The sequence below is a fragment of the Camelus bactrianus genome, chromosome 5 (genome assembly GCF_048773025.1).
Source record: "Camelus bactrianus isolate YW-2024 breed Bactrian camel chromosome 5, ASM4877302v1, whole genome shotgun sequence".
NCBI lineage: Eukaryota > Metazoa > Chordata > Mammalia > Artiodactyla > Camelidae > Camelus > Camelus bactrianus.
Window position 1 is genome coordinate 18,999,722 of NC_133543.1, and position 22,249 is coordinate 19,021,970.

The window sequence follows — 22,249 nt, forward strand, 5'->3', positions numbered from 1 at the left end:
ATAAATAAATAAATAAATAAATAAATAAATAAATAAATAAAAATCAGAAACAGACTCATAGACATAGAATACAAACTTGTGGTTGCCAAGGGGGTGGGGGGGGTGGGAAGGGACAGACTGAGATTTTAAAATGTAGAATAGATAAACAAGATTATTCTGTATAGCAGAATATATATATATAAGATCTTGTGGTAGCTCACAGAGAAAAAAAATGTGACAATGAATATATATATGTTCATGAATAACTGAAAAATTGTGCTCTACACTGGAATTTGACACAACACTATAAAATGACTATTACTCAATAAAAAATGTTTTTAAAAAAGGGTTGCATAAGTAAAATGCTCAATTCTAGAACCACTGGTTAGGAGACAGCTCTGAAGAAAGTTAAGGAAGAAGGTACTTTCATGAAGTACAGGAGACCCTTTTTCCTGGGATGTAGAGTTAATAGCTGCACTGATCAGAATTTTAGATTTGGACCCACTCTTGAAATCTCAATGAAGCATGGTGTTATTGTGGTTGTTAATCTTTGGTATGGCCTCCAATAATTAGTACCTTTTAGTATTCTCTCCTTTGCATAGTCTCCCTAGAGGCCTGCTGGTGTGACACACAGAATATGGGGGAAGTGATGGTTTGACTTCCTAGGCCAAGTCACAACAGACGTTGAAGCTTCTGACTTGCTCTCCCAGATCTTTTGCTCTGAGAGAAGTCAATCACCATGCTTTTAGGAGATTGAAGAGATCCTGGAAAGACCACATGGAAAGGAACGGAGGCTTCCTGCCCACGACCACTATCACTTGTCAACCAGGTTAGTGAGCCACCTTGGAAGAGGCACCTCCAGCCCATTAAGCCTTCATATAATTACAGCCCTGGCTGGCACCTGACTGTACTCTCATGAGCAATCCCAAGTCCTAACAGCCTCATCATGCTGCTCCTGGATGTCTAATCCGCAGAAACTGAGAAATAACAATTATTGTTGTTTCAAGTTACTAAGCATTACAGTGACTTGTTATATGGCATTAGATCATGAATTTTGTCAGTAAGCCTGAAAACTTGGTCAGAAATACAAACGATCTGAGGCTATCACTGCGCTAAAGGGATCCAGGTTGCTTAGCAGAAGGTTCTTTGTTGGGAGACTTAAGATATGTGGGACTCCAACCCTAGAGCAAAAGAGTAAACTTTAGAGCAAAGAAATAAAGTAAAGGATGTCCTGAAGGCTGTAGACAAAACCCTCCAGGTCAAAAATCACATGTTAGCACAAAACTAATGCTAAAAAATGGCTGAACTAAAAAGTAAGTGACTAAATTAATGTAAAGCAAACTGAAAACTATTTTGTTTTCCAAATACTCCTTGAAATATGGTAGGTTACCAAGTTAGTAAAAATAGAGAAAGAGAAGGGAAGAAAAAGGATATTCTTAGGAGCATTTTAATTTTAGCAATCAAACATTTCTTCAAGTCTATGTTCTTCAGATAACAGTAATAATAATAAAGCCATAAAGTTAGTGCAAAGACCAAACATTTCTAGGGTAGAGAGGGCTTATGACTAATTGAAGCTGTTGGGATGAAATAGATACATCTGTTGGGTGTGGGATACAAACTGTGGTGTGACTGCTTTCCTCTGGGGGAGAGAGGCAAGTCCCAAAGATGGTTTACCAGCATGAGAGCACCAGGACCTAAAGCAAGACCTGATGGAAACACTTTCTTCCAGGTGTGACTAGAAGGGATGTTAGGTGAAGACACCTGTCCAAATAATAACAGCAACAACTACAATAATAATATTAGCTAGCATTTGTTTAATGCTCACTACGTGCACAAGCACAGTTCCAGTTCTCTTACAAGTTAAACTTGTTATTAATTTAATTAACTTAATAACCTAAATATCTGTCTATCTATCCTCCTTCCTCTAAAGTCTGATTGCATTTCAATGTCTAAGAATACCCCTTTTATAACAGGAGAGGACTGCTTTACCATGACCGTTGTTCACATGCCTGCTGTGTGCCAGGAATTATGCTTTATGTTTTACACAACAGCATCACCATGTGCAATTGTGTGGGCTGTGCACCATATGGGCCCAACTCCACATATTAGCACATCTTATACTCCCAAAGACCTGTCAGAATTATTCTCTTAATTTTACAGAACAGTAAACCTTAGCTCAGAAAGGTGAAATCACTTAATATGACCTCAGAGCTTATAAATGACAGAAATAGAATTTAATATTCATAATCTGTACCCCCAAAACATATGCCCTTTTCTTTCTAGCATGTAGATTTAACAAGAAAAGGACATGACATATATGAGTCTCATATTAAATAAGGGCTAGTTTCTATAATTCCTTGTAGCTTGAATTAAACAGATTCACAAAAATATATTAAATAGTTATCTCAGACGAATAATATGGCAATTCTTTATAACAATTCTCCCTCAACAACCACCCCCCACAGAAATTGTGACTTGAAACAACAACCATTTTTGTTTGCTTATGATTCTACAATTTTGGATAGGGCTCAGGGAAGGCTACTATGTGGTGTTAGTTGGGCTCAGCTGGGTGGCTCTTTGCTCATGCTCATGGTATCATGCATGAGATGGCACTTAGCGAAGGTTAAGCTGGGGAGCCTTGGTGCTCTTCTCTGAAGTCTGTCTCTCCATGTGGTCTATCACAATTCAGTGACTCAACCTAAGATTCTTTACATGATGGCTAAATTAGAGGTTGAAAGTGGCACCAGCTTGAAGTTTAAATCTCATCATTTGCATTGGATCTTGATGTGTATGAGGCTCCTTGGTACAATGATCTTTTTTTAAAAAATAGGTTTATTTTATTTTATTATTTTTTTAAGTGGATGTAGTGGGGGTTGAACCCAGGATCTTGTGCATGCTAAGCATGCTCCCTATCATTGACCTATACCCATCCTGAGTACAACACTCCTGGTCTGGAGATTTACAGACTAAAAAAAGTTACCTGCCTTCAAATGTTCAACATGCAGTGGTAAGACATAGATTGAATAACTACACTAGAAGCTTTCATTCAAAAATGGGAAAAATGAAGTGATGCCAGCAAAATGGCAAACTAGGAACTTCCAAGCCTTTGTTTTCCCCATGGAAATATTTATCTTAATAAACAAATTAAAGTAAAATAAAACAAAAACTGGTTAAACTAGCCTTATAGGAGCTTCAGAAAAGAGTGAAACATCTGCAGCAACCAAACAAATGCCCAATAAAATCCATTTTCAAAATGGTAGGAAACTCTGTGTTGTTATTACTCAAACTTCCCTCACCTTTTCTCTGCATGGTGTGGTCTTGGTCTGAAGGAAGTAATGGCATAATCCCCAATTTCCACCCTTGAAATGGAGGGAGCAGAGTAGTTCATATTTAAATTTTCTAACCTGTCTGGAAGCTGCCTTAAGAACTGATCTTTGTATTGTCTAATTTAGATTTTGGATGGAAAAGAATAATGGTCCCTGCTTGTGAAAGCACAAGGGGACTATAAAACCACATATACCTGGGCAAGAAATTGTGTATGGAGACATACAATAGACCATGCAAGGCCCCAAGGAGAATCGGGGTGAGACTGTTTGGGAAACTAGGGCATTCAAAAACAAATGTGTATAAAGGGAATTGAGAAAGCCATATGTAAGCCCAGGCAAGATGCATGCTAAAAAAGAACTGAGAAGACCTTAAGATCTTACCTCAGTCTTATTCCTAGGCTCAGGGCAGGGCATGCCCAGCTACTTAATGAATGACTTCCTAGGCACAAAATCAGTCTGCAAAAAATAGGAGAAGTGGCAATTTTTTATAGATGCCCAATTTTCAACACAAAATCACAAGGCATACAACAAAATAGCAAATCAGGGTCCACTCAAAACCAAAACAAAACAAAATTAATTGATAATTATCATCTGGTAATTATCATCCCTGAAGAAGCACAGACATCAGACTTACTTGACAAATAGTTTAAAACAGTAGTCTTAAATATGTTCAGAGAGCTAAAGAAAAGCACAAAGAACTAATTAATTCAGTAAAACAATGTATAAACACAATGAGAATATAAACAAAGAGACAGAAATTATTAAAAGGAACCAGATTCTGGAGCTGAAAAAAGGTGATAACTGAATTGCAATATAACTAGAGTGGTTCAGTAGCAGATTAGAAAAGGCAGAAGAAAGAATAAGAAAACATAGAACAGGAAAATTAAAATGATCAGGTCTGAAGAACAAAAAGATAAAAGAACGAAGAGAAATGAATAGACCTAAAGGGGCATGTGGGACACTATCAAGAAGAACAACATATGCATTATAGGAAGTTCAGAAGAAGAAGAAGCAGAGACAGAGAAAGGGAGAAGAGAGGTTATGTGAAGAAATAATGACCAAAAAGTCCTAAATTTGATTAAATACATGAATCTACAAGTATTAGAAGCTCAATAAGCTCAAAGTAGAATAACTCCCAGAGACCTACATCAAGCCACTTTATAATCAAACTGTCAAAAGACAAAGAAAATTAAGAATCTTAAAAGCAGCTACAGAGAAGCAGTTTGTCAAATACAAGAGATCCTCAATAATATTAACAGCTGACTTATCAGAAGAAATCTTGAAAGCCAGAAGGCAGTGGGATGATATACGCTGAAAGAAGAAAAAAAAACTGTCAACCAAAAATTATATAAAGCAAAACTGCCCTTCAGTTTTGAGAGAAACTTAAAGGATAAAAATTAAGACATTCCCAGGTAGATAAAAACTAAGAAAGTTCATTAACATTAGGCCTGACAATAAAAAATGCTAAAGGGAATCCTTCAGGTTGAAAAAAGAAAAAAGATACTATGCAGTACCTCAAAGTCATGAAGATACAATGATTTTCAGTCAAGGTAAATACACAGGCAAATATGAAAATTGGTATTATTGTAATTTTGTTTTGTAACTCCACTTTTTATATTCTTCAAGGTTTAAAAGACAAATGCAAAAAATTATAAATTATGACAGTGGACATAAATTTGTAACATCAGTAATATAAATGGTAAAGGGAGGAGCAATATAGGAGTAGAGTTTTTGTATATAATTAAAGTTAAGCTGATGTCAATTTAAATTATATTATCGTAACCTAGGACATCATATGTAGTTGCCATGATAACCACCAAATATATATTGGTGTGTATGTGTGTGTATATATATATATATATATAGAGAGAGAGAGAGGGAATATACACAAAGAGTATGAGAAGAAAATTAAAATGTGACATTACAAAAATCAACTAAACAGAAAAGAAAGCAGTAATGGAGAAAATGAGGACAAAAAAGCTATCAGACATACAGAAAACAAATAACAAAATAACAAGCATAAGTCACTCTTTATCAGTAATTACTTTAACTAAAATGGATTCAAGTCTCCAATTAAAAGGCATAGATTGGCAGTATAGGTTTAAAAAAAAAAGATCCAAATATATGCTGTCTATAAGAGACTCATGTTAAATCTACAGACACAAGTAAATTAGAAATGAAATGATGGCAAAGTATATTTTATGATATAGTCACTGAAAGAGGACTAGGATGACTACACTAATATTAGATAAAATAAATTTTAAGTCAAAAACTATTACATGGACAAAAAAGAACAGTATATTTTGATTAAAGTGTCGATACACCAAGAAAATACAATAATTATAAACATACATGTGCGAAATCTATGAGCTCTAAAAATTTGAAGCAAACACTGGCAAAATTGAAGGGAAAAATATGCAGGCCTACAATAATAGCTGGAGGTTTCAATACCCCTCTCTCAATTTGATAGAAAAACTAGACAGAAGATCATAAAAGAAGTAGAGGACATGAGAACACTTTAAGCCAATTGAACCTAATGGACATATTCAGAACACTATATCCAACAACAGAATACACATTTTTCTCAAATATACATGGAACATTCTCCAAGATAGATCATATATTAGGTCATAAAACAAATCTTACTAAATTTTGAAGGTTGTAATTATACAATGTATCTTTTCTGATCACAATGGAATGAAACAAAATCAATAGCAGAATAGAAACTAGAAAACTCACAAATATGTGGTACAGTCACTGCAGAAAATAGTATGGGAGTTTGCCAAAAAGTTAGACATGGGATTATCATATTATCAAGCAATTCCACCTTTAGGTATCTATACAAAGACTCGTGAAGCAGAGACTCAAACAGATATTTACATGCCAATTTTCACAGCAATGTTATTCACATAGCCAAAAGATGAAAACAACTCAATGTCTATAAAGGATGAATGTATATGCAAAATTAAGTATATACATATGGTGGAATGCTCTTCAGCCTTAAAAAGAAATAAAACTCTGATATGAGCTACAACATGGATGAACCTTGAAAACATTATGCCAAGCAAAATAAGCCAGATACAAAGGACAAATATTGTTTGATTCCATTTATATAAAGTACTAAAACAGCCAAATTCATAGACACAAAAAGTAGACTATTGACTATCAGGGGCTGGATGGAGACAGGGAAAAGGGAGTTATTCTTTAATGAATACAGAGTTTCAGTTTGGGATAAGGAGATAGTTTTGAAGATGAATAGTGCTGATGGTTGCACAACCGTGTGAACAGATTTAATGCCACTGGATTATACACTTAAAATGGCTAAATGGTAAATTTTATGTTATGTATATTTTACCACAATTATACCTATGAAGGACATATAACATCAACTAATCCTTATTAATTCTGAAATCCAACTGAGTACACGTTGTCAATTCTCCAACCTGAGGCAGAGGATATTCCTTGATTAGTTACCAGGTCTGTCCCTTGGGTTTGGTTCTCTAATCCATCTGGGTCCTTGGCTGCACCCTCACAAGAAATAGCTCATATTTACATCAAAGTAGCTCTTTCAACCTGCTTTCAGAAAATTGAAAATCCGTAAGCTTCTTTTCTTTATGAATTGCTCTGTCTCCTTTAGCCTGAGCTGCCAATATTGTCACACAATTTTATATAATCTCCTTAAAAACTCTGTAAATTTTCTAAATATTTTATTGAGTTTATCCTAAGTTTCCAAGTCACATCCCTAATTCATTCTAATACAGACATCTCTGCTTACAGACACTTCCTTAAGATTATTTTCTTTTTTTAATTTAAGTCCAATTGACTTAAAATATTGTATTAGTTTCAAGTGTACAACATAGTGATTCAATATTTTTATGTGTTACAAAATGATTACTGTGATCGGTCTAGTTACTGTCAATATACAAAGTTGTTACAATATTATTGACTGTACTCCCTATGCTGTACAATACAGCCCCATGACTTACTTACTTTATAAAGGAAAAATTTTACCTCTTAATCTCCCTTGCCTATTTCACTCACCCCCAACCCCTCTCCTCTCTGGCAACCACCAGTTTGCTCTCTGTATCTATGAGTCTATTTCTGTTTTGTTATGTTTGTTCATTTGGTATGTTTTTTTAGATTCCATGTATAAGTGAAGTCATACTGTACTTGTCTTTCTCTGTCTGACTTGCATGATAGGTCTATCCATGTTGTTGCAAATGTCAAGATTTTATTATTTTTCATGGCTGAGAATATTCCATCACATATGCATACACCACATCTTCTTTATCTATTCATCTATCAATGGATACTTAGATTACTTCTATATCTTGGCTATTGTAAATAATGCTGCAATGAACATAGAAGTGCACATTTCTTTTTCAAATTAGTATTTCCATTTTCTTCAGGAAAAAAAATACCATATGAGATCGCTCATATGTGGAATCTAAAAAAATAAACAAACAAACAAAGTATAAATACAGAACACAAATAGACTCATAGACATAGAATACAGACTTGTGGTTGCCAAGGGGGTGGGTGGGTGGAAAGAGATAGACTGGGATTTCAAAATTGTAGGATAGATAAATACTCTATAGCACAGGGAAATATATACAAGATCTTATGGTAGCTCACAGAGAAAGGAATGTGACAATGAATATATATATATGTTCATGTATAATTGAAAAATTGTGCTCTACACTGGAATTTAACACAACATTGTAAAATGATTATAAATCAATTAAAAATGTTTAAAAAAAAGAGTTTTCTTTTGAGACTTGACAGTTCTTCTTACCTTGGGTTGCATTGTTTGGACTATGATAGGCGATCCTTTTGCACATACCTCAAGGACAGAATTATTCACAGCTTCATATACTTATGGATCCCTTCTTTTTTGAGCCCTTTTAAAGTACTTGGTCTTCACATTGCAGAAAATGTGGAATTGTGGCCATTTTCCAAAAGCATTTGCTTTTTGCTCCACTACTTTCTTTCCATATCTTCTGCCTTCACTATAACATTTTGTATCAGTGTCAAATCATAGTATAACCTTTTAAAATATATTTAAATTACAATTAAACTCAATAAATGTAGTGCCAACCCTTCTCAATTGAAGTGATGATAGCGATGAAGAGTGATAACCAAGTTCATGCTTGTGCAGTTAAAGACAATCATGTCTTGAATGCTACTTGGTTGATGGTGTCAAAAGCCATAAATTGTAATGTGCATCTCAATTTCAGAAATATTTAAATGTTAAAAACTATATATGATATTTATTGAGTTTCTCCTGTGTATCAAGTGATGTGCTATAGGCTGTCTGATGGGTATATTTAAAAGTTTAAAATACAGTGCTTGTCTCAAGAAATTTAACAAGAGTTGTTTAGATGAAATAGATAACCATGACAAATGGTATAGAATAAATTTTAAAGTAAAGAGCAGGACGTGTTAGAGTCTGAAAGAATGTGAATAGTAGAGGCCATTCATCATGTCTGGCTACCTTTTATTACCTCCTCATATCTTTTTCCCGTTTTCTATATTTTGATCTTTTTCTCATTTATGTAAAGAAAGGAAATTTTATTTAAAATATTAATACTTTGTGAGTTATAGGTTTTTGAAATACAGTGTTCTAGTTTGTGGTCTGTTTCTAAAATTTGTTTAGAAGTCTTTGACCATACAGAAATTTGCAACTATAGCATATTATAAACATGGATAAAATTTATTCATGTTTTCTTCTATGACATATAATTTTATCTTATTTTAGAAATGCTTCACTACAAGATATCCTCTCATGTCTTCTCAAAGTTTTTAATTTTGACTTTTCACATTTAGGTTTTTAATATCCAGAATTTGGCTTTTCTGTATGGTGTGAAGTAAGGATTTAATTTTCTCCATATGAATGACCAGTTATCTCAGGATAGTTTATCAAAAGTCCATCCTTCTTCACATGCCTAATTTGTAGGTGCATTCAATTCAGATAGCACAGCTGAGTGCATAAAACTCTAACTTTCTGAAAAATAGAATTCTCCCTTGAAAATAAAATCATAATCAAATTACATTATGTAGTTACTGAAAAAGGAGTGGAATATAATCTGGTATTTCTTAATCTTTGAAAGTCAGAAATAAATTCTAATTAAAGCTATAAACATTTCTCTAAAAGGAAGAAAAATACACAACATTAAAAATGTTGCATGTAATTTCAAGAGTTCATGGACAAGTTGGAACTTGCTCATGGGCCCCTTCCCCCTCAATTTAGAGTGGGGAAATTGGGAGAATAGTAGCGTATTACCTGAAAGCTAATGGGTATTATATGTCAGAGCCGAGAAAAGAATCCAGGTCTCCTAGGTCTCTGATTTGTACCATTCCACATGCATATTCACAGTTGGGCCATTAAAGTGGAACAAAGAAACATCAGAAATTATGATCACATGCTCAGAATAATCAAAGGTTCCAAACCATCCAAAACCGTACCATGAGATTCATTCCTGATCTAAATATAACAGTTCATTGTAGATGGCATATGAAACTGTATAGTTGTAAAGAACATATTGAATTTGAGAGAAGAAATTAATTTCTTTATTGGGTTCTGCCCCTCATCTAGCCAGAAGGCCTTTAGTAGCAGGTTATTTCTAGATTGATTTATGGCTTTGGTACCCTATAAATAATCATTGGAAGACCTGATTTGTTTGTTGTATGCAAATTGCTAGGTTAGCTTATTAAAGATAAGGTTGGACTGGTATCAAATGTAATTCAGGACAAGCCAAGAAGGATTAGGGTGCTTTGTGATTGATTGAGCCAAGAAGTTGAAAGTCAGCAACTAGACAGATTGATGTGTTCAGAAGGACATTTTGAATCAAGAGCCATCACACACAATGTAGGAAGCTCAGTTAATAAATTAATGAAGAAAAGTATGATCTGACTTTGGAGGGATAAAATGATAGGAACTTCAACCAAGATATTAGACAAATTTGGGATTAAAGGTATTTTAAAATGGTAAAATAAATTAATTATTTAAATAAAGGCTGTGAAAATGAACCCAGTTAGGCAGTTGATTGAAGACTGAAGGTTATGACAAATCTGCTGGTGGTTTTGGTGATGTTGATCCAGGTATTTCTCTACCTTTGTCATTCTGGGGGAAAAGTCAAACTACTCAGCTCTTGGCTGAGCCCAAACTACCAAATTCACAAAGCTCTAGCTCCCATGCAAGCCGGATCAATGTGAGGCTTTACCCTAAGAAGCTCTTGGTCTCCACAATCTCTAAAATAGTTCCCAATTATTCCATTGAACCTGGACCACTGAAAGAATGAAGCTACATCTCCAAGGAAGTGGTTGTATGGACTCGATAACTCTGCTTCTCTGAGCCATTCATTAGGCTTGCTCTTGGGCAAGTAGTCTCTGCATCTTATACAAGACCGAGAGGCTTAAATGTCTTTCCTCTCATGGGATTAAATTGTATTACACCATTTGTATGATTATCTCATTTCATTTATTTTTTTAATTCTCAGCATTCTAACCCATCAGGTAGTGAATCTCAGACCTCCTTTCTTTCCTTCTCACCGTATGCTTTCTCCTCCAGCCCTACTCTTCCACTTTTCTCCTGCCTGTTCAGAATTCTCCCCTTTCCCTGCTCCCCTATACCACTCAGTAGTCCTCTTGCTCCACAGTTTCATTGGAAAATTCTTCTCAAGCCTTCTGTGTTTCACTTTGAGGCCTCTGTTAAACATTAGTAGTAACAGTAGGACTAAAATTGCAGTAGTAGAAGTAGTAACGGTGTATGCGAGCAATAGCTTGGTATTCATTATTTTTATAGAGGTGCAGCAATGGTAAGATCATGCTCTTGTAAAAGCTTTCAACACACTTTCCCATTGTTGTCCCTTTGATTTTCCCCAGAGCTGTTCTCACAAATCTTTAGAGGGTTATCCATCAAGGAATGAACCAAAATTTACTGAGAACAAATTAAGTCACTGGGGAGCCCAGAAAAATAGAAACTGAGGCCTCCAACCAGAAGGAGTTCCCAAAGAGTTTATTAAAAAGCCAATGGACTAAGACCCCAATAAGTGAACAGACATCAGTGCCATAAAATTTTAGAGCAGGTCGATACAGAGCAGGTGGCTAGGAGGTGTAGAGCTCTGCTAAGCACTGAGATGGGATCAGGCATTCCTGACAAGGGGAACACAGTGTGGAAAGGCACAGATATGGGGAAAAGGCTCAGGGAAAATGAAGAAGAAAGACAGGCTCCAGATCGAGCCTCATCATTAGTGGAAATTGTGAAAGATCGGTTATGAAAATGAGCTCTCTTTTCTAATAAAGTCGCTGGCACATTTTTTTTTTCCTCAATCAGCAATTCAGTTTTGCAGCAAATGCTATTATTAGGAACTCGATAACTTCTCAACTCAGGGAATTAGATATTTATTTCTGGGCAAATTATACAACCCACCACATTCACTTTATATTCCCTCCCTAGAATTCCCTTTAGACCAGTGTTGGAAAGTCTCAGTAAAGCCCCTGTGTCTTTTAACGTCTTCATTCTACTTTATATCTTTTTAGTAATTTGTGCTGCATTTTAAGTAATTTCTCAGATCTAGCTTCAAATTCAGTAATCCTCTGTATGTTTATGTCAAATATATGCAGCCTATTGTTTAGTACATCCATTGAGGTGTTAAATTTCAATTACTTTATTTTTCATTTCTAGAATTTCAGTTCAGATTTTTGTTCAATTATTCCTCCTCTTTTTAAAAAACTAATATCCCCTTATTACCTTGTAGATCTAATCCTTTCTTAATTTTTTAAAATATTTTAAACATTAATTTTAAAGTCCCTTTCTTCTTTCCCTATTGCCTCACACTTTGGCCTGTGACCTTTGTTCATTCTCTGTAGGCACTGCAAGTCATCCATTCTATTTCTTTGACTGCTTTGTAATTCTCATCCATCTGTTCAACAACAGGAATGATCTTCAGGGGATGGAGCGGTGTCATGTGTTCTCAGGATCATGTTAGCAGAACTGCAATATGGTTTCACTGTTGATTAGCCCAGAGATCTAAAGATTTGCCACTCCTAGGCCAGTTTTTATGTTTATTTCTTAGTTCAGGGACTTTCAGAATATGCCATTAGGCCAAGAAGTAGGGCCCCACACATTTATATTATTAATGTATGCTTGAAACTTGAAGTTTTTTGATGTTTTCTAGATTCCATACTTGCACAAGGCTGCAATCTTCATTCTATTTTCAGTCACCATATTGGTGAGCCTTAAAAACAAACAAATAAAAAAAAAACCCAAGCATTTATTATCTCTCATGAGTCTGAGAGTTGATTTGGCTTAGCCAGGTGGTCCTTCTGCTCCAGGCAGTGTCAGCTGGGGCTGGAGTTATCTGGAGATTTGATGGGCTGAGGGGACTCACTGAGATCATCTGAGAGGACTCACTCACATATCTGATGCTTTTGTGGTGTCGTATGGAAGACTGGGCTCAGCTGAGTGTTTCTTGGGCTCAGTGTGGTATTAGGAAGGGCTGCAGTTACATGGACTTGACTGGGTTGCAACATCCTAGAAGGCTCAGTTCCTTAGCTGAATGTCAGTGCTGGGTACCAGCAGGGGGTTGAGCTGGGCTGTTTAACAGAATGTCTCAGTTTTCCTCCATGCGACATCACCATGCAGCTTAGACTTGTGACATCATGGCGGCCAGGTTCCGAGAAGGGTTATTCTAAGAGGCAAGAGTGGAAGCTGTAGCTCCCTTAGAGCCCAATCCCAGAACATACACTATTACCACTTTCTGTTAAGCAAAACAGGCCATAGGTCTAGCCCAGATTTAAAGGCAAGGGAGAGGAGAAGGTTTAGCTCAAGTGGTAGAGCACATGCTCAACATGCATGAGGTCCTTGGTTCAATCCCCAGCACCTCCTCTAAAAATAAATAAATAAATAAACCTAATTACCTCCCCCCAAAGTACATAGATAAAAATAAATTGTACAAAAAAATTTTAAAAATAAAAATAAAATTAAAAAGTTAAGGGAAACAGATTCTACCTTACTGGAAAATAATAATTTGTGGTCATCTTTAAGCTACTGCAGTTGTTACAGCAAAAACTCCCAAAATAACTTCTTGAAGAAATTTGGTTTTTATTCTTTAAAGGATAGATCCAAGAATAGGCTAACCAGGACTTAATGACAACTTTAAATTGTCACTAGCAAACCTGACTCCTGATTATAAGGGGGCTGCAAACACTTCAGCCATTATAATCAAGTTTCAGGCAGAAATAAAGGGATAGAGCAGATAGGCAAATGAGAACTAATGGCCAAGTCAGTCCCTATAAGAGCTTCTCTTGATTTCTCCCATGACTACTGCTTACACATTGTTGACTTCCCCATGTGCACTGGAAGTTAGAACAGTAATTTCAGAACGAAAGTGTACCCTCATGTCGGAGATATTTTTCAGTGTTTCATGGTTTAACAGGAGGTAGATATGAGCTAAATGAACTAAGGCAGTGGGTCCCAAACAAATGTAACTCAAACTCCTTGCTTTCCATCTACCACTCTCTTACTTGCTCTTGGCAAGGATTCTACCTGTGACACTGTGAGAGTATATCTGTCCAGGTTGATGTTTGTGTTCTATTGAGACAGATGTGTAGAGCATCACCATGATAACATGGGACATGCATTAACCTGCAGGCACTGACACCAGGTTGTAGGGTACTATTTACGGAAGGATTTCAGTGCTCCTTATTAATAAAGGTCCATTTCTAAGCCTAATTATACCCTTGCCAAATAATAGAGTTGTCTATTGTGTCATTTACTCTTTAATCCAAAATGGACATGTTCTTCATTGGTAGGTTTGAGAAATCAGCCAAGTCTGTGTTCAAGGCTCCTGATGCACAATTTTATACACTTATGCTTTCTTTCCAAGTCTGTTCTGCTGCCTCATCCCCTTATCTTTCCAGGTTCTGTGGCTACAGAGGATCAAGAATCCCTCTGAATGGAGGAATTCATTCACATGTACGTGGTACTCTTTGAAAACAGCTTTATTGTCTAGTCATCTTCTAGGAACATGCACTTATGAAAAGGATACTGGTCAAAGCCCTGTTTGGCTCTCCACGCGATGACCCTTCCCTTGTGACATTGTAGGCACCACACCTAGCCTATGAGACAGAGGGCTGTACAGGGCCCTTTCTCATAGACTCCTTGTGGGCAAAGCCCCTCTGCCTCTGCATAAGGCCAGGTTTGGGCCACACATTCGACACAGTATCAGTGGGGCCTGTCTGGTGAGGATGCTGCACTGCTGTGCATTCTGCATTGGCAGGGGACAGCAAACAATAGCCCAAGGGCCAACCTGGTTTGTAAATAAAATTTTGGTGGAGCACAGTAATATTCACTTACTTACGTGTTGTATAGGGCTGCTTTTGTGCTACAATGGCAGGTGTGAGTGGCTGCAACAGAGACAGTGTGGCCCCCTCAAAGTCTAAAATATTGACTACTGACTAAACTGTTTACTATTTACAGATTTCTCCTCTATGGGGTCCAAGGCAGAACTGGTTTCACCTAAGGCTGTGGTTTTCAATGGGGCTAATTTGCACCCCTCCCCAGGGAATAGTTGGCAATGTCTAAAGACATTTTTGGTTAAAACAATTTGCAGGGAGGGGCGGGGGGTTGTTAGAGCATCTAGTGGGTAGTGGTCAGGAATGCTGCTAATTGTTCCACGATGCACAGGCCAGCCCTCACCCCCGGCCCATGCTATAGCAAAGAATTATCCAGTCTAAAATGTCAGTAGTGCCAAAGTTGAGAAACCCTGCTCTAAGGGATTGAATGAAAATTAAGACTCTTTTTGGTTTTTATTCACTTCTTCAACCAGTATTTATTGAATGTGCACTATGTACTAGGCATGTAGAAATAAGCATTTAACCCACACAGCAGATCACAAACTTGATACAATTATTATCCCCATTTTACAGATAGAACATCTGAAGTCCAGAAAATTTAGTTTACCTAAAATCGTCTAATTAGCAGTGAAAAGGGATTTTAACACAGTGCTTGACAAGTACTCTATACTTTCATACACATGGATGTTAATGACAAAAGTAGCACCGGGGAGCCAGTCAGACCTGTATTCAAGTGCTGGCTCTCCTTCTTACTTGTATGTGAAGTGGAGACAAGGATACCTTCTCTGAAGGAGTTGCAAGGATTGAAATAAGGTGCAGACAGCACTCTAGGACAGAGCCTGTGATGGTGGGTGCAACCCAAATAGCTCCAATTATTCATTTCCAGTCCTTCGTGTGAATGTCGTGGACATCTGGAAACCACGTCATCTAGCCACATGCTAAACTTCTGAGTGCTGAAATGAGGGGGAGGGGAAGGGGGATTACCATGGGATTACCATTTCTCTGCTGAAATGTGAGCGAATCTTCTTGTGCATTTCAGCCCCGGGGAGAATGTGGCTTTTTCGCCCCATGGCAGGACCCCTTTCTTAAAGCGGGCTCTGGAGTAAGGAGAAGGCTGCTTTCTGCCGAGGGCCTTCCCTCTGTCTGTCCAGCGCTTCCTCCTGCGGAGCTGCTGGGGCGGGGATTAAACCCGGGGTGGCAGACTGTCAGCCAGCAAAGCGCATGGCCTAATCGCCGCGCCTGCACAGCCCTGCTCCAAACACTCCCGCCGAGCACTCGCAACTGTCAAGAAAGTTTTCTCCTGACGGGAGAACACAATCACATTTTCAGAGTTAAGGCATAAACGCACCAGGCAGCTGGAGATGCGGAGGCCGCTGCCCTTGGAGCGGAACTTCACAGCACATCAGCAGACAGGACACTCTCTCCCTTTTTTAACCAGCGGGCTTTGTCTTTTTTTATTTCCTTGCCTTTTTTATTTCTCTTTCTGCCCCAAGTCTTGACACTTTACAAAGTTAAATCTATTGCCTTGGCCATATTATTTCTAGCAAAACAGAACAGCTTTGGCTCTGGGATAATCAGAGCATCACAATTGGCCTCCAGTTAAGGGAGGAAGAATTCACCGGGGCCTTTCTCCTCCGTTCAACTCTGATACACTCCTCAACTCTTCCCCTTCCTTGGATGGTCCCGGCTTTTCTCACCTACACCGTAATCATCCAGTCTTTTACTACACACCTCTGTGCGTAATTCACAAATACGAAAAAATAACCAAGGATCAGCAGATATTTGAGGAAACCAGCAACACAGATGGGAAGGACCAGCAAATACCTAGCTTCAGAGGAAAGGGAGATTTTAAGAATAACGTGCTGTTTTCTTTCTTTCTTTTTTTTTTTTTAGATTCCACATATGAGTGATCTCATATGGTATTTTTCTTTCTCTTTCTGGCTTACATCGCTTAGAATGACATTCTCCAGGAGCATCCATGTTGCTGCAAGTGGCATTATTTTATTCTTTTTTTATGGCTGAACAGTATCCCATTGTACAAAGATACCACATCTTCTTTATCCAGTCATATGATGATGGACATTTAGGCTGTTTCCATGTCTTGGCTATTGTAAGCATAAATACAAAACAGAAACAGACTCATAGACATAGAATACAAACTTGTGGTTGCCAAGGGTGGGGGGGTGGGAAGGGATAGACTGGGACTTCAAAATGTAGAATAGATAAGCAAGATTATACTGTATAGCACAGGGAAATATATACAAGATCTTATGGTAGCTCACAGAGAAAAAAAAATGTGACAATGAATATATATATATATGCTCATGTATAACTGAAAAATTGTGCTCTATACTGGAATTTAACACAACATTGTAAAATGATTATAAATCTATATTAATGAGGGACATTGATATGTAATTTTCTTTTCTTGTGATATTTTTACCTGGCTTTGGTATCACAGTGACTAGCCTTACAAAATGAATGATGAATCAATAAACAAAAAATATGTAAATAAAAAAAGAAGACTAACATGCTGAAAGAAATTTACAAAACAACAGTGTGTTACAACTAAATAGAAGCCATAAAATATTTTTTCAAATAAATATTAGAAATTAAAAATAAGATGAGGTAAAAGGAATATATGTATAACTAAATCACTATGCTGTTCACCAGAAATTAACATAAACTTGTGAACTAACTATACTTCAATTAAAAAAAAAACTTGTGAAAGCACCACTAAAAAAAAAAAAAAAAATGGTCTAAATAAAAACAAATCCAAAATGTTACAAGAATTTATCAGGGAAAGCCACTAAAAAAGTACAGTAATCGAACAAAGAAATAGAAATCTGCAATTTTAAAAAGGCAAGAAACATAGAGGGATAATCCAAGAGATCAACATCTACCAACTAGGTATTCCAGGTGGAAAAGGAAAGGGAACGTGGAGGGGAGCAAATAATCAATGAAAAAGTAAAAGATGAATTTTTCAGAACTAAAGAAAAATACTGAGTCAAGATTGACAGGATGCCGGAAAACAATGGAGCAATTCCCTCAATGATCCAAATGAAAATGACATTGAAATTATAATTCTATACCCAGAAAAACTAACAAAAAAGAGTGAGGATAGATATTCTCAATCATACAAGGCCATCGAGTTTTATCCACCACATAGCATTTATGAAAAAAAAAATTACATGAGGATGTTCTTCAGTACATGGAAAAGGAATCTAGGAAATAAGAAGTCATGGTCTGTAAGAAACAAGGAAACTGCTATGGAGAGCAGTGAAAGCAATACCTACATGATGTGAATTAGAACAGCAGTTGGAGGGTCCCAAGGAAAGTTTTTTCAAAAGAAATATATTTTATTCAACAAAAATTATGATTTAAGTAGAAGCTGAAAGATCAAAGTACCATGCTAAACTGGTACAGCTTTCTTCTCAAAGAGGAAAAATACATATAAACTCCAGTAAAAATGAAAAAGCACAAGAAAGGCATGAATCATAGACAGAGCACATTAAATTGTGGCATTAATTTAAGCACTTTATGGTATATTAAAAAAAGAGAATACCATTGGCCTTGACACTTGGAACATTCTCTTATAAGCAGCACATTTTTGATGGTATAAATTACTTTTAGATAACCTGCAGAATGGAAGAAAATATTTGCAAACCATGTAATCAACAAGGGATTAATTTTCCAAATATACTAACAGCTCATACAGCTCAATATCACAAAAATATACAACCCCATCAAAAAATTGGCAGGAGACCTAAATAGACAGTTCTCCAAAGAAGACACACAGATGACCAACAGGCACATGAAAAGATGCTCAACATTGCTAATAATTAGAGAAAAGCAAATCAAAACTACAATGAAGTATCACTTCACACCAGTCAGAATGGCAATCAACAAAAAGTCTACAAATAATAAATGCTGGAGAGGGTATGGAGAAAAAAGACTCTTCCTACACTGTTAGTAGAAATGGAAATTAGTGCAGCAACTATGGAGAACAGTATGGAGGTTCCTTAAAAAACTAAGAATAGAATTGGCATATGATCCAGCAATCCTACTTCTGGGCATGTTCCCAGAGAAAACTGTAACTCAAAAAGATACATGCACCCCAATGTTCATAGCACCACTATTTACAATAGCCAAGACATGGAAACAATTTAAATGTCCATCAAAAGATGATTGCATAAAGAAGATGTTGTGTGTGTGTGTGTTTGTATGCACACACACACAAAATAGAATACTATTCAGCCATAAAAAAGGAATGTAATAAGGCCATTTTCTGCAACATGGATGGACCAAGAGATTATCGTAACAAGTGAAGTAAGTCAGACAGAGAAGGACAAATATCATATCACTTATATGTGAAATCAAAAAAAGGCACAAATGAACTTATTTACAAAACAGAAATAGACTCACAGACATAGAAAACAAACTTATGGTACCAAAGAAGAAGGTGGGGAGAAGGATACATTGGGAGTTTGGGATTAGCAGATACAAACTACTATGCGCAAAATAGATAAACAATAAGGACCTACTGTATAGCACAGGGAACTATATCTTGTAATAACGTATAATGGAAAATAATGTGAAAGAGTATATATATATTATTATATATAAGAGTATATATATTATTATATATAAAGTTACTTATATATAATTATATAAATAATCTGAAAGAATATATATATGTATATATAAAAATAACTGAACACTTTACTGTATACCTGAAACTAACACAATATTGTAGATCAACTATACTTCAATTAAAAAAAGAAATTACTTTTCTTTTTTCTATGGATCTAATCACACTATTTAGTTCTATAGTAAAAATATTTATGTATTATGATATAAATTTTATTTATTGTTTTAATATTTATAATAAACCTATGGAAAAAGCACTTAACACACAATTGTAATTATAGAACAGAATATCAATGCCAAAACCTTGATGATATTTAAAAAAAAAAATTGATGGAGGTCAGGAAGTGGATCAGGGAGAAAAAATGGAAAGTAACACAGATGCAGTTTATTTCTGAATAATGATATATCAAGAATGTCTAAAACAGATAGAACCAAAAGTAGAGGCTTCAATATATCACATTTTAAAAGTTACCAGTACAACTTAAAAATAGCAATTTAACCAACAAATTCAGAAGACACATAGAAAGAAAGATAAAGTTATTATATGTAGATGAGTTAAATTTCTCTTCGTCCAAACAAGGAAGTCTGTAAATCAAAAAATTTCTGATCTGTTATTTAGAATTGTGTTGCTAACCAATGGGAAAATCAAAAACCTCTAGGAAATTAGAGTAAGGATTGGAAGACTATTACTTTCTCAATCATTAATATTCTATACTGTACCAATTATTCTTTTTTTCAAGATGTATTCTTTCTATGATTTATAGAGAGTAACAACAAAGGCAGCACTTTTCCTAAGAAGTAAATGCGGAGACATTCTGCATTAGTACAACTGTTGGGCTGCCTAGCATAGCTTTTACCCACATATTTAAAGGTCAATATATATTTGATTAAACTTGTGGTAATAATTTTATAAGAAGATGAAACTAAAATCCTGCTGGGCTAAGCCCAGTAGCTCAAGTAGGTACAACTGCGTAACAAACAGTAATACCAAGCTTTGCAAATTCACGTAAGAGGTTTTGTGTTCATTCTATAACTGGGTTATGGAACACTGGCAAACAAGAAATTATGAACCCAGTGTTAATAATTAAATAATTAAATTCAGAAGACATAGCTTATGTACATAAAGTATATCAGGCTGAGCATTATTTTTTGTTGCCATCGACAACAGGCACTTCCGTCCCAGTAACCTTCAACTGTTCCCCTCCACTGATCACGTCCACATTTATACAAGATGCATTTAATGCCCTTTACCACCTGACAGCACTCACCCCCTCCAAACTCATCTCCTACTATTCCCATTGTGAGCTGGAGGTAAAGCTAGTCCAAAACTGCTGCATCCAAAGCCTGGGGCAAAAAAAAGAACACAAGTGAGACCATTATTTTTAAAGAATTCTCGGTGCCTAGATTACATTTTTTTAAATACCACTTTCCACTATGAGGAATCAGAGCTTCTTGGAGAAATGTCTGATTCCAGGTTTAGTAAAAAAAAGTGGAAAAAGTGAACCAGGCACATGGTATCATATCACATTTCTTCTCTCTTACATGGAAAATCTTACTTCCTGATAACACTGACATCAATCATTTGGTTTACCCTATGGTATCTGTTAAATAGTCTTCGAAAATATAGCATCAGTATTACTTCTAATGTGCAAATACTGAATAGAGTCAATTCTATTTGTTCTTAGAATATATACTCTATGCATTCTCAGAGGACAGTGTTCAACTATCCTTTGGGATCGTTCTTTTCTGTAATTTTTAGGTACCATTAGATTGACTTGTTTCCTTAATTTTTAACTTTAATGTTCACTTTTCCTTAATTCAAGACATTTGTAAAATTAAAAAGCAAAACCATACAGAAATGCACATTTGGAGTGGCCTAGTTCCCATTCTCTACCCTCTATTTCTCACTTCTCCACCCTGTCCCAAAGATAACCTTTATTCTGGTTACTTTCTGATTTATTCTTTCAGTGTTTCTTATTAAATAGCTAGAATTCTTCTATCCTGGACTTTGCTTTATTCATTTAACAATGTACCATGGAAATCAGTTGATACCAATTCAAAGAGATCTTGGGAGATTACACCCCAGATTCTTTTCTATAGTGATATTACTTTTATTTTTTAATGCTAGTATACATATATGTAACGAAATAGTCCAGGCCCTTTTTAGTTGTGTCCTAAACATATATCCACATAAGGTTTTTCATTGGAACCATTTTTTCTTAAGCCCCAGATAAGAATCCTCCACTCTGACCCTCCACTCTGGCTGCTCTACTTCTTATAGGCCAAGCTATTTCTGGCCTCTATTGTATCTATTCTCACACTGTTCCTCATGCTTGGCATGTGGTCCTCTTCTTCATTGACTTTCCATTTGAGGCAAGGCCAAGTTCAAATCCTAACTCCTCATAAAGATTTATTTGCCTAGGCTTCTTTCCACAGGGAACTGTGCCTGTGGATTCCCAATGTCTAATATGATGGCCAGCACGTAGAAAGTGCTCAGCAAATGTTGAGGATGACCTAAGAGTTGGGTAGAAAAAAGATGGGTTTAGAGGTCAGGTAAGTTCTCAGTTCAAATTCTAGCTTAATCACTTTGTAACCACATTAGTTACCTATTGCTGTGTAACAAATTGGCCCCAAACACAAAAGATAAAAGTGACATACATTTATTATCCTACAGTTTATGTGGGTCAGGAACCTGGCACAACTTAGCTGGGTGCCCCTGGCAGGATCTCTCACAGGCTGCAGTCAAGGTGTTGGCTGGAGCTGTGGCCTCATCTAAAGGCTCAACTGGGGAATCCACTTTCTACTTCACTCCTGTGGTTGTGGAATGAGTTCTATTCCTTGTGGTTGTTGGACTGAGGCCTCAATTTCTCATGTGCTGTTAGCTAGAGACTTCCCTCCGTTCCCTGTCATAGGGGCTTCTCCACAGAGTATTTCAC